Source organism: Zonotrichia leucophrys, chromosome 3 (assembly GCF_028769735.1).
Source record: "Zonotrichia leucophrys gambelii isolate GWCS_2022_RI chromosome 3, RI_Zleu_2.0, whole genome shotgun sequence".
Lineage (NCBI taxonomy): Eukaryota > Metazoa > Chordata > Aves > Passeriformes > Passerellidae > Zonotrichia > Zonotrichia leucophrys.
In genome coordinates, this window is record NC_088172.1 from 27762360 (window position 1) to 27774877 (window position 12518).

Consider the following 12518-nt stretch of genomic DNA (forward strand, 5'->3'; position numbering starts at 1 on the left):
TATAGTCATACTGAGGAACTTCAACATCCACATGGGATGATGAATTCTCTGAATCAATCTCAGGATGTTACTGTCTCAACTCATAAAGCTCTTGGTCTCTGTTTGGACTAGAACTGGGATTGTGTTTGTGGAAATTTGAGCCATACTGTGAACAAGACATATTTTTCTTTGTCATTTGAGTTTGGGAAACATTGCTTTATTAGAAAAAAAAATAGAACAATAGATAACAACCTTTTCAAATTTAATGAAACTCAGAAACTGCTCTGGGTCTCCCCCAGAAGTTACCTCTTAGTAACTTGCTACAGTTTTAGGATGCCCATTTATTCTTCCTTGTTGGTAGGATATGTTCTCTTTTCATTAGTCCCTATTAATTATCTTCATTTACATGAAGACCAAAATTGACCAATTGTGTAACAAAACCTTTTTTAATAACACCATGTCACTATCAACTAACCATTCCACCTATAAGGCATGGGTGAATGTTTTATTTGAGGAAGAGCAGCTGACTTAATTGAGGCTACTTCCTTTGCTGATTCACCTCAGAAATGGGGAAGATATTAAGAATTGCCCTCCTAACATTTAGTTCCCATTTCTCTCCCTCCTATTGAGAGACTACATTGAGAAATACAGACCCAAGTTAAGAGTTGGGAAGAGCTGAGCAGAGCAGTTTGTGTGTGCAGAGCAATGTGATGGATGTAGACTGAACTCCATGCATGATGCAGAGTCTGATGTATGTGTGCAGAGCAGCTGTCTGGCTTCAAACCCCCTCTGTGCTCCTTGCTTTTCAGGCTTGGGTCTTGTGGGCTAACATGCCCTAAGATTGCTCAGCAATATCAATTTAATCACATAGCCATAAGCTTATTTCCCCAGAAGAATCCTGTTGCTGAGTAGGAATGTTGTCTTTTGGAGAGCTTTTTAGAGAAGGAGCTTGAAGAATTTCTTGTGTTTAGTTGAGGAAAATAAATGTTAAGAGGAGATTTGATGTTGTCTCAAAGGAAGAGTAAATGGCATGGATATAGAATTGTTGTTTAAATGGAAGACAAATGTGTGTAAAATGGTCAGTAATGAATTTAGACTGTAACTTGGAAGGTTTGGAATTTTCAGTGCAATGAGGCCACGAGACAGTTTCCCTGTGCTGAGGGCAGGAAGCCCATCCACTCAGAAAGAAGAGCCTGATGAGTTTATAAAGTGCTTATGTGATGTAGTTGCCTGGGATAGCAGGAGAGGAAGCTCCAGAAGCTTTCCAAATCTGTGTTTCTTTTATTGCTTATTACATATTCTTATACATGCTTAGTCCATGTGTAATTTAATGTACACTTTACTGCATAACATTATCCTTTATTGAATTAAAAAAACTAATTTCCTGTAGAGCATTTCAGGAGTGCTATAATCTTACTGACCATTAAGGACTTTACCCTTGTCACCACTATGAAAGGGTTGGCATCATTTTGTCTTGTGTGCAGGAAATTAAAAATATCAACACTCTGGTTACCTATACGAAGAAATTTAAGCCTTAATTTCCCAAGTGGTAAATACCATATCAAAGACCTTCATTTCCAGGGTGGCAAATGATTTATGCTACTTTGCAGGTAGAGAAAGTCCACCTCCCACTGACTTCAGATGCACCTACTCACATTCAGCATCTTAGCAGCTCACACCACAAATTACTCAATTGGAGTGTGGGAGAAAAATAAGGAATATATATAGTGCAAATTCCTCAGACTTACATGTGAACTTTACAACAGAGTTAGAAAACAGTTTTCTAGAGCCTCTGTTATTTGCTATGAGACTTTTCTTGCTTTTTCTCAGCAGAACCAGCCCCCTCCATCAAACGCTTTCCATCTCTACAGCAAAGGAGGTTGAGATGGTACAGGCAGGAGCTGCCTTCCACTGTCTGTACAACAGGTACACAGCAGGTCAAAGTGGCATCTCACCAAGCAAACATACAGCACTGTGAATGAAGCTAAACACACGAGAACTCCCCAAAGCAGACTTCTGTCATGGGTGTTACCCAGACTACCACTGAACAACAGTGTGAGTGAGCTCTTTGGATATGCAGCATGCTCCTGAACTATCCACAATAGTCCTGTCATGGGTAGCAGTAGAAAAACTTGCTCATTTTGTGTCCTGCCTTGAGTAGGATGGAGATTCTTTACAACTAGTCTTGTGTCTGTTCACCTAATGGCCAGAGAACATATTTTATGTTTATTAAGGCCCTGTGTTCTGGTGGTTAAGGACTTTTCTCTTTTGCTCCACACTCTTCCTATAATCTTTTTCTTATTATCAGCCCCCTAATTTACACTGCTATCCCGTCTTATCCCCTTCTGATTCCTTCCTTCTGCTCAGCTCCTGCCTGTACACTTGTTCTCCTGCTTCATTCTTTCTGTATCTGTACCCTCTGCCCTTCCTTTGTTGTTCCAACTTTTACTAAAACTTCTGGGCAGAGAAGAAGACTTGCTTAGGAGGCCTAGACATTTAGCAGTCTTATATGAGAGCTGGAGTCTTAAGGAAATTCTGCGGGCAAATTTTAAGATGTCAGCTGAGAGTATTAAAATTGAGTTTTCTCTTTATGATTTCCATGTTTGGTTAATTTTTCATGAAACCAGTGTAAGACTTAGATTCCATCTGGCCAACTTCTTGAAGAGTTTCAAGGTGCTACTCTGATGGTTGCAGGTGTTGGAATTCTTTGATAACCAAATTGTAATAAAGTGTGTCATCCTGGACACAACTGGAGTTCCCTCTGATTTTCTCTTTGAAAAACAGCTAAACCATTCTAGCTAAAACATGAAAGACATTCTAAGTGTGTTCATATAGACTGATGTGTATTTAAGCCTTTGGAGAGGAACTAAACCAGTGGTCATGACTCTTCTAGATAAAACTTAAATTTACCTAAATTCATTTATCTTGCACTTGGTTGGGGGACTCAGGAATGAAAGGATAAGGTCTCTTGTAACCTTTGTATTTTTTTCTCATTTCTTAAAGGTGCTAGAGGGTGGCACGAGTGCTCTTACATTAAAAATAGAAAGTCACCCATGTAAGAGGCTAAAGCATCATCAAGTCCAGTTAAGTGACAAATAAATGTGAGTCTGTGGGATCAAGCTCTTTAAGCAGTATCCTGATTCCATATTCTGTCTGTACTCTGCTGTGAGGAGGCCACAGGACTTCTCAAATTTTTGAAAATACTTTCATGGCTTGCTCACAGCTAATTGCTAATTGCTCCAGAGGACAAGCCTCTAAAGATGCTGATGAATGTGTAGCTGCTGCTGGGTGCTGTTTTATGCAAATAGTTTTCTTCTGCTGGGAGAAGAGGGATCAAGGAATACTCAGGTTAGGAAGGTGACTGTCAGCGTGGCAGGATGGTACCGAGCCTCAGTTCTGCTGCTGAGTGCCATTTGCCTGGCTTAAGTGGATTCAGGATAAGTGTATCTCTGTGCTGGGACTAGTTTGGTCATTGCTTGTAAAGGATGGTATTGATTAATATTGATATCTGCTGCCAGGTAAATGCTGCTGTAGTCTGATGTGCTGAGGCAGCTACTGATCATGGTTGATAGGAGTGTCTCAGCCTTTGTCTGACACTCTTCCCTCCTACCATTTCAGTAATTGATGTTAGATTCCATGCCTGGTTTTGGGAGGTGCAGTATACATAACCTTATTGAACATGACAGGGTTTCTCTGTATCCTTTCCATCTGTGGCATGTGGTACTGGAGAGTGCAATAATGCTCTGGGGGGCAGACTCAAGCCTGTGTTACCTGGGTGAGCCATCTCCCTACCTCAGTTTTCTTTTCCTCCTGATGGGCCTGTGAGGGAGGGAAGGAGGATGCTGGCTAAACAGAACTATTCTCTTTTTTGTGCTGGTGGCATTAAAATGCAGGTTTGTCTGTTTTGGTCCTGAGCAGGTCCAGTGAATCTCTTGTGAAGTAGATCCAAAGCCCTGGGACCTCACTGTGCTGCAGCTGTCAAGAGACACATGTGGTGGAGTCCCATATGGGATTCCCCTCCAGGAATTCCCTGCACTGGTCCTGCTGCACATAAAGCTTTTGCAGATTTCTGTGGGCTTCTCTTTTACTTTCACAGGCTCTATCTTACAAGGGGGAGGACAGTAGCCAGCTAGAGTTCATGGTATCCCTCAATGTTGAGGGGTGTCCTTTTTTATGGAAATGAAACAAATAGCCTTTTAATGGCTTTTGTTCAGTTACATGCAACTTACTCTGCTAAAGGTTGATAAAAGGTCCCCTTTTGCATGAACAAGCATGACTGGAAAAAGTCACTCAGATTGTCAAGTAAATTTTATCCTCCTATCTGGAGGCAACAGGAGGGCCCCTAGAATTAAGACAAATGTAGCTCATGTCCTTTTAATGGTGATTTGATTATTCTTTCATTACAAGTAACTAGTTCCCTTTTCTAATTATATGTCTTGCTTTTATCTAAGAAAAATTACCCACTTTATGGGAGTGGACCATTAAAATTGCTCATCAATTAACAGTTTATTGTAGTGTTATGAGATTGCTGGTTTCAGAAAATGTCTGTATTGCAATAGATTTGTATAGATTTTTAGTTCCTCTGCCCTTTTGCCAATGGTCATCCTTGACGAATGAGAAAGCAGGTAGTGAGGGTGGGTGTGCAAGGCAAAAATTATATGGAGAGGTCAGAGAGCACAAACACTGCACACGTTTAGTGTGCCTTTTGGGGAGTGAGAAGTATTGGAAGGGAAAGGGGCACTAGGGAATAAGACCAAAATGCATAAAGATACACTGGTACTTGGAAAAGCTCCAGGTTTCCTAAAGATTCCGTGAATTCAGGGAGAGCTCCATCTGTGTTTGACCTCTGCACTTCTGTTTTTTCTCTCTTCTTCTCTTTCCTCTGCAATTGCCCTAAGAGCATGTTATTCATATGGGAGAAGGGGCAGCAGTCAGCCAAGGGACACAGAGGGGACAGGAGAGGGGGCATTGGAGTTGTAGTTGGGAGCATGATTTGAGAAAGCCTTGGTCCTGGCAGGCAGGTCACTGCAGGCCACTCCTGTTTGTTTTGTGACAGGCTAGGGATGCCAGCAAGCAAAGCTGGTGCAGAGAGGTAACAACTCTCACTGTATCAATTAACAGTTTGAAAAATAAACAAGCATTTGATCTGAAAGTACTAGTGTAGTTTTTCTGTATAATCTAAATGTACTTTTTTGTTCTGTGTCATTTAATATTAAGACTGGATGTCTAAAGGTCAAGTGTTCATCTCTACAGGTAAACTGACTGGTAAAGGAATTGTGAAAAGTTTTACCTGTAAACTATAAGTAAACTGGGTTAATATCTACATGGAAACTCCATTCTATAAAGAAAGCCACTTTTATTCTGAAATACAGTGCATGCTAGGGGAGCAATAACAGCAAACTATGATTATCGGACTAATCCGAGTGTAGAGCAGCCATAAGACTAAAGTAGGAAAAGGGAGAAGACAAAAAAGAGAGATAGAAAGAAGGCAGTCAAGTGGTTAAGTAGAGATACCTATGGGAAGATGTAGTATAACTATCCTTTCTCATCAATTTGTTTGAAGATGAGATATTTTGGTTTTGAAGAATTCATGCTCTTCCATCAGCTCAATGTGGCAATAGGATGTGTATGTATGAATTTGAATTTTTCCATATTATTTCTAATTACAAGGTTGTTGGTTATGAGTTTAATTAGGACTCAGCACTGTCTTTCATGTACAAAAATCAGAAGTCTGAGGACTATGAAAAATGCACATTAAATGTCTCACTATGATTATATATCTGGTACACTATTAATAGTGATGTATATGTAGAATGAAATGATTCTTCAGTAGAAGAAGGGTGTAGCATATGCATATATATACATATTTTAGGCTGAAATGCTCTTTGACAAGCCAAGAGCAGGGCACTATTAATACATCTTTAGTAAGTGAATTAATTTTGGCAGTTAACATCCTGCATCTGTGCTTTACTGAAATATTTTATCACTGTTGTACTTGACTGCCATCATTATAGGCAAGCTGTTTAATGATGGCCTGTAGTAATGCAAATTATATCACTTAATTACTTCATTAATGTTGTAGGAAGTTTCAGGTACACAGGGTGAGTGTCCATGGAGTTACAAGCAAGGAAAAAAGCTTCAGATGAGGGAAAGAAGTGGCTAAGTGTGGGATTGCCTCCTGCATTGGTGGGTTGATCTTACCAGTGGGAGGTTTTGCCTTTTGGAAAAACCAAATGAGAGATGCAATCTCCCTTCCCCTATTTTCATGTTGTACTGCTTATGAGAGAGCAGAGATTTCTGTTGAGGTGAAAAGCTGTGCTTGCAACATGGAGAGCATAGTAAGATGCTGATGTTGGCAGATAAAGCCAGTTCTGCAGCAGGAGATACACTTCAGAACAGGGAGATTCAGATGTGGTCCTGATCCATGGATGAGTACATGAGGAGTTTGGTCTGAAGGTGCTGGATGTTCACAGTGTTAGACATCAGTGCTGGGAGGAGTTTTCACATCTAATTGCCATGTGTTTGAACACCAGAGACTTCAGGTAGAACACACAGAACAGCTGTAAGTAAATGCCAGTATTTATTTCATTCTCCTTCTTTATTGTATTCCTCAAATTGTTGTTGTTTGTGTAATCTTCAGTAAAGTGTATTTGAATGTTCAGATGTTATGTAGTTAGCATTGCTCCCCTTCTTCAGAGCAGGCATTTCTATGAATTTGCCTTATTTCCTTTTTAAATACAATGTTTCTATACATCTTTCCCTGAGCTTAAAAATAGCATTAAAAGCTATGCATGGGTCATTAAAATAATAAGATAATTAAGGCGAAAGTTTTGGAAATATAACATAAAATGTTATATTAAATTTATCAAATATTTCATAGAGGTTTTTTTCTATTGTCACAGATTACCACCTTTGTTAGCTATTTCATTCAAATGTTTTCCAGGAGGGATGGTATCTTACTTTCCGGGGCGTGATTTTGGAGGAGTACTGGTTGACCAGCTTGCTTTATTGTACCCATGGTACTGTCATCACACCTAGGTAGGAAACAAACGTCCTGCTCTGTCAAACTCTTCAGGAATTCCTACCCTGAAGAAGAAAGTTGCAAAACTTTTGTCATGAAAAAAAAAAACAACCATGCAGTATGAATGAAAGTACCTCCATGCCATGGGCAGGGACATCTTTCACTAGACCTGGTTGCTTAAAGCCCCATCCAACTTGTTCCTCAGCACTTCCATAGATGGGGCATCCACAGCTTCTCTTCACAACACATACCAATGCTTCAATACCCTCATCATAAAAAATGTCTTCCTTATGTCTGATCTAAGCTCTCAGTTTAAAACTGTTGTCCTGTTACTCAGACCCTGGTAAAAAGTCCTTCTCCATCTATCTTGTAAGTCCCCTGTATGTACTGAAAGGCTGAAATAAGGTTTCTGTTACAGATAAAGAGAAGTGTGGATCCTGGAAATGTCAGATCTGTTTTCCAAGACATTGTTAGGATGCTCCACAGAAAGATAGACTTGGATTTTCTCTCCAGTAGATCTAGTTCTAAGTTACTGCAGTTTTGAGCACAGTAGCCCCAGCATCTCTGTGTAGCATGTAGAAAATATTTCCAGGGAATGATTCTTCCCATCTTACTGAGATTCTGAAAGTGTCTGTTTCCAGATCCTTAAGCAACTACATAAAATTAAATAGGCTGAACATAAGCCAAAGCCTACAAATATGAGAACAATTTGATGAATAATGGCTGAAGATTACCCCTAATGGGTCAATACAAATATTACATACTAATTATGAGCAGGTTATTGTTCACTCAGAAAGCACATAAATGATCATCAGGCATGTAGGAAGGGCTCAATTTCATACTGTATAAAATGGCATTTGTTGGAAGACTGAATTTTCTACATTTTTCCCCTTTTGTGTCATATATTTTCATTCAAAGTCATATTTTTTTCAGGTGGAGAGGAATATTCCTTATTTCTGCTGCAATTGTTTTATTGTTACTCTTGGCACACAGCCATTCAATTTGTTTGAAGGAACAGTAGTTGCAGGGCGTGATAAGTAGAGCGATTGTCATCAAGAGTCATTTAGTGTTTGCTTTCACAGAGCACAAGCTCCTTTTGATTCACTTTAAAAGGATAAGGCCTAATTTTTGTCTGGTGTAAATCAGAGAAAAATGCTGCCTGTTTTGAATATGTGTCTTTTGTATTTAATTAATTCCTTGAAGATTTTTTATTGTAGGATTTGTACCATCTCATTTAGTCTGTCCTTACTTTTGAAATTCTTCAGTTATGCCTCTGTGGACTCTTTATTTTCTCATGTATCTCTGTGATGGGAGACTTGGTACTGGACACTACTTGCAAGGTGAGACTATTGATTTAAACTGTGGTTTAGTGCTTTCAGGACTTTTCTCAGTACAATTCTTCCTGATATTCTGTCAGCTTTATAAAATGACACTGGACATGGTGCAAATGTTCTTATTTTGCTGACCACATCAATACTTAAATCATTTTGTCCTAGACTATACTTGATAAGGTGGCATTTCTTCTGTTTCATGTTGTCCATTCAACCAGTGTTTGTTAGGTCTGTATGAAGGTTTTCCACAGCCTTGTCTCAGAGTTCTGTTTTGACTGTCAGATAAAATTTTGTCACTTTTCCAGACCATTAGTCAAGACATTGAGCAGTAGCCTACATGTTTAGGCACCATGCAGTTTATCTTTAGCCTGAGTGAAAAGTAAAACCTGTATTCTCACCTTTTTGCTTGTATCAGTGACCATAGCACAACTTGATGCACCTGAGAAGGTAGCCAAACAAAACTTGTCCCCATAGACTTTAGCATTGTTTGAAGCTTGAAGTTTGAACCAGTTTGGATAAAAAAAAAATATACTGTGAAGCAGCTGTGGTGGCATCAGAGTCTCAGAGTGGTTCCAAGGAAGCTGTGGGAGTAGTAGGAGTGGAGCCCACAGATGAGTGTTTCCTACAGCCTCAGAGCCAAGCACTTGTTAGCTGGGGTCAAAGCACCCTAGGCTGCCCTGGCTGGCAGCTGAGCCTGTGGCTGGCAGTGAAGGTGGGCAGAGGAAATGGGGGTGTGTGGCTAAGGCTGTGCACCGCAGACTCCACTGCACTGGGATCCATGGAGGCACTCTACGTTTTCTCCCCTTCCTTCCATCAGTCTTTGAGTCGTTACTGCAGAGATGTATTTCTGTGCATAGCTTGGAAGTCAACATGCAGGAGGGAGTGTGGAAGCCCACAATCCCTGGAAACTTTGCTTTCTTTGCTATGTTAGATTCCCAAAGCTTCAACATAGGAATACTTAGTTCCTGGCATCTTTTACATTCCCAAATGATTGCCTGGCTCCAGCTCAGCCATGGGCTTAGCATTTTTCTCATGTTGCTGAATTATTGATGGTGCTTCATTGCAAAAGAGCTCCTTAATGCCCATGTTGCAGCGCAGGAGCCTGATGTGAGACATTCCCTTCTGTAGTTCATCTCATCCCTCAGACTCACATGGGCAACTTGCACAGGGAATGGGTTGGGGTGAGGAGGAGAGAATATATGAGCAGATGGGGAAAAATGGGATCAAATATCAAAACATCAGGACAGGAGGCCCAGCTGAGAAAATGGGAACAAAAAGATGTGTTTCATTAGTTGGGAGGAGATGGCTATGTCTAGTCCAATTTGGCAAGGAAGATCCACATTAGTTTTCCACATTTTGCTAAGACAGCTTTGGGAGGGAGTTGTTCCTGCAGACCTGTCTCCCCTCTCAGGTTTGCCTTTAATTATGAGCAGCAGAAGTATGCTGGGTGAAGGCAGTACAGGGGATGTTGGAAGGCTCTGTGCTTGTTCACTGAAGCATGAGAACAAATTCTGTGCACATTTCAAGGCAGAAGCATGTCTGGTTGCCTACATCTGCCTCAGATTCTGCAGTCCTACCTTACAATTCACTCATGCTGCCTGTGCAAGTTCAGCCTAAACCTAAATGCTAGCCCCTTTGTATCTGCCTCTTTCCCTCCACCAAAACAACCTCAGAACCTCTTGAGCCTGAATTTGTCTTTGTTCAACAAAAAAATCCCCAGTTCTTTAGAATATCCCAGCAAGATCCCCATAAGACTTTTAGTCCTAGCACAATAACTTTTTTACTGGTGAAAATAACTCACCTCTTGGCATCAAACTTTGTTTTTTCAGCCCGGCATCACATTAGCAAGGGATGATTGTGCTTATGTAGAAATATAAGGTGTTCCTAGTTGGCTGCTAAATTACAGGCTTCTAAGTTTTTAGCAGAAATTCTGGTGTTAATCCCCAAATACATGACTTTATTCTCCATGATCCTCAGTTTAGTCTGTCTCTTTTACTCTTATCCTACCTGTGCAATACTCTGATCTTCCTCTGCATTGACCCAGCCTTTGAATCTTGTGATATTCTCTTGTTTCTTTAGCATATTTTAATTTTCTTGTGCCAAGGTTGTTAATGAAAGTATTAAATAAGATCAGTTCCAAGGTCCCAAGCTTGAAGAAGCTCTAATTGGATGTGCAGGGTACATTTTGTAGATAAACAAAGGACACAGCAGAGATCTTCATGGGAGCAAATCAGCCTAATTCTGATGTCTTCTTAGAGTTATTCTGCTTATTCAGAGGATGCTGCTTCATTTCAGTCTTTTGTCCTGCACACAGATAGCAAAACAGCCTCCTGTCCTATGGCCTGGATAGCTTTATAAGGACTATGAAATACAATTTGGATGAATCATGATTGAATGGACAGCACTGATGTTGAGGTGGAAGTAGGACAGAAATACTCTTGCAGCAACTTTGTAAGGGAAGAACAAGCAAGAGAGTATTGTGTAGGTGTGGGAAAAGGCAGAGGATACACAAGCCAAAAGCCCTGAGCAGGCAGAAGAGGAGCCTCACAGAAATGCTGTACATTCTTGGGGCCATCAAGTCAGAAATGCATTGTGCTCCTGGCATGGCTCAAACAGCCACTTGTGAACTACAGATAAGTCTTTATATAAACCACCAGTCAAGTATATGGCATATCTTCTTGTGTATGGAATACTATTGTCATGATTCATGTGTACCTTTACCTTATTTTATGTGCAGAATTAATTGCACTTTCTGTGGAAAGGCAATACATTTTCAGTGGGGTTTTTTAAATTAAATAGTGGGGAGCACATAGAGTAAACACTAAGCAAAACTACATTACTAAGCATCTGAAAAGCAATTAAGAGTATTAAAACCATGAGCTTCAGAAAAATTATCTGTCCCTCTAGGGCCCCCCAAAGCTGTTGTGCTATAGGGTATCAGCCCTTTTCCCACACTCTTCTGTCTCCTCTTTATCACACTGATGATCTAGGGATGTGCAAAGGAGAAAACCAAGAAATTACTTTCCAATTTATAGACATTAACCCGGTGCAGTTGTCCTTTAGCCTCTTCCTCAGGTTTAGGTCTTCTTTCTCACAGACTCTGTCCAGACCTAACCAAATCTGAAACTACAAGGATTTCATCTTTCCAAATTCTTCCTTGTCCCCTGAGCCTAAAGGCAGTTGTCTAAAGGCAGTGCTTTTCTGGTAACTCAAGGAATAATTTATTAAACATGGCATGGATTCCTAGATAGCCAGGGAAACAGCAGCGGGTAGAAGGCTGTTAACTGGGAGAGGCTTCAGAGGTTGTGTGTGTCTCCATTAGGAGGGTTGGTGGCTGCTTTTGGTATGGGGTAGCCAAGTGCATGAGAGACAGATTAGTAAGTGGGCATGTGTAGGGCTGCCCTCAGTTTGAAGGATCTCATTTTCAAACTTGTTGCAAGCAGGCAAAACTGGATTTTTTAAAATGAGGATAAGGAGAAGGAAAAATACATCGTATTCTTCCAGAACACCAGGCCTAGGCACAAGCACACTCCCTCCCAGTCTGGGCACCACCAGAGACCTGTGTCAATGAACAATCTTCATGCTAAGGACAGCACTACTTTTGGTATAAGTTAATTTAGTTCCAGCAGGTCAGTGTAAAGTACACTGCAAAACTACAGGAAAGCTGCAGAGAATTCCCTATAGCAACACTCAGAATTGCTTTCCTTTAGCAAGTGTCTGAATAGCCTGACCTCAGCAATTTCCCTCATAATAATGATTTATGCTGGCTCAAAACTGAGGGCACCAATTAAACTGTAAGCCAGCAACACATCTCTAGAAGTTTTCTTCCTCTGTTTACAGTAAGCACGTTTAGAATAGAAAAACTTTACTTCCAACTGTTGTGGTTTTCCTTTAGCTGTGAATTTTTTTTTGACTGATGTAATAATGCCCTATCACCTGGTCAGTCAGCTCAGTGGAGGAGAAGGCAACACACTTCATCAACAATCTGGACAAGGGGATTGAGTGCATCCTCAGACAGTTCAAAGATGACAGCCAGTTGGGTGGGAGTGTGAATCTGCTGGAGGGCAGGAAGAGAGGATCTAGAGGGATCTAGACAGGCTGAGGCCAGTGGAATGAGGGTCAACAAGATGAAGTGCTGGCTCCTGCCTGCACTTGGGTCCCAACAACTCTCTGCATTGCTACAGGCT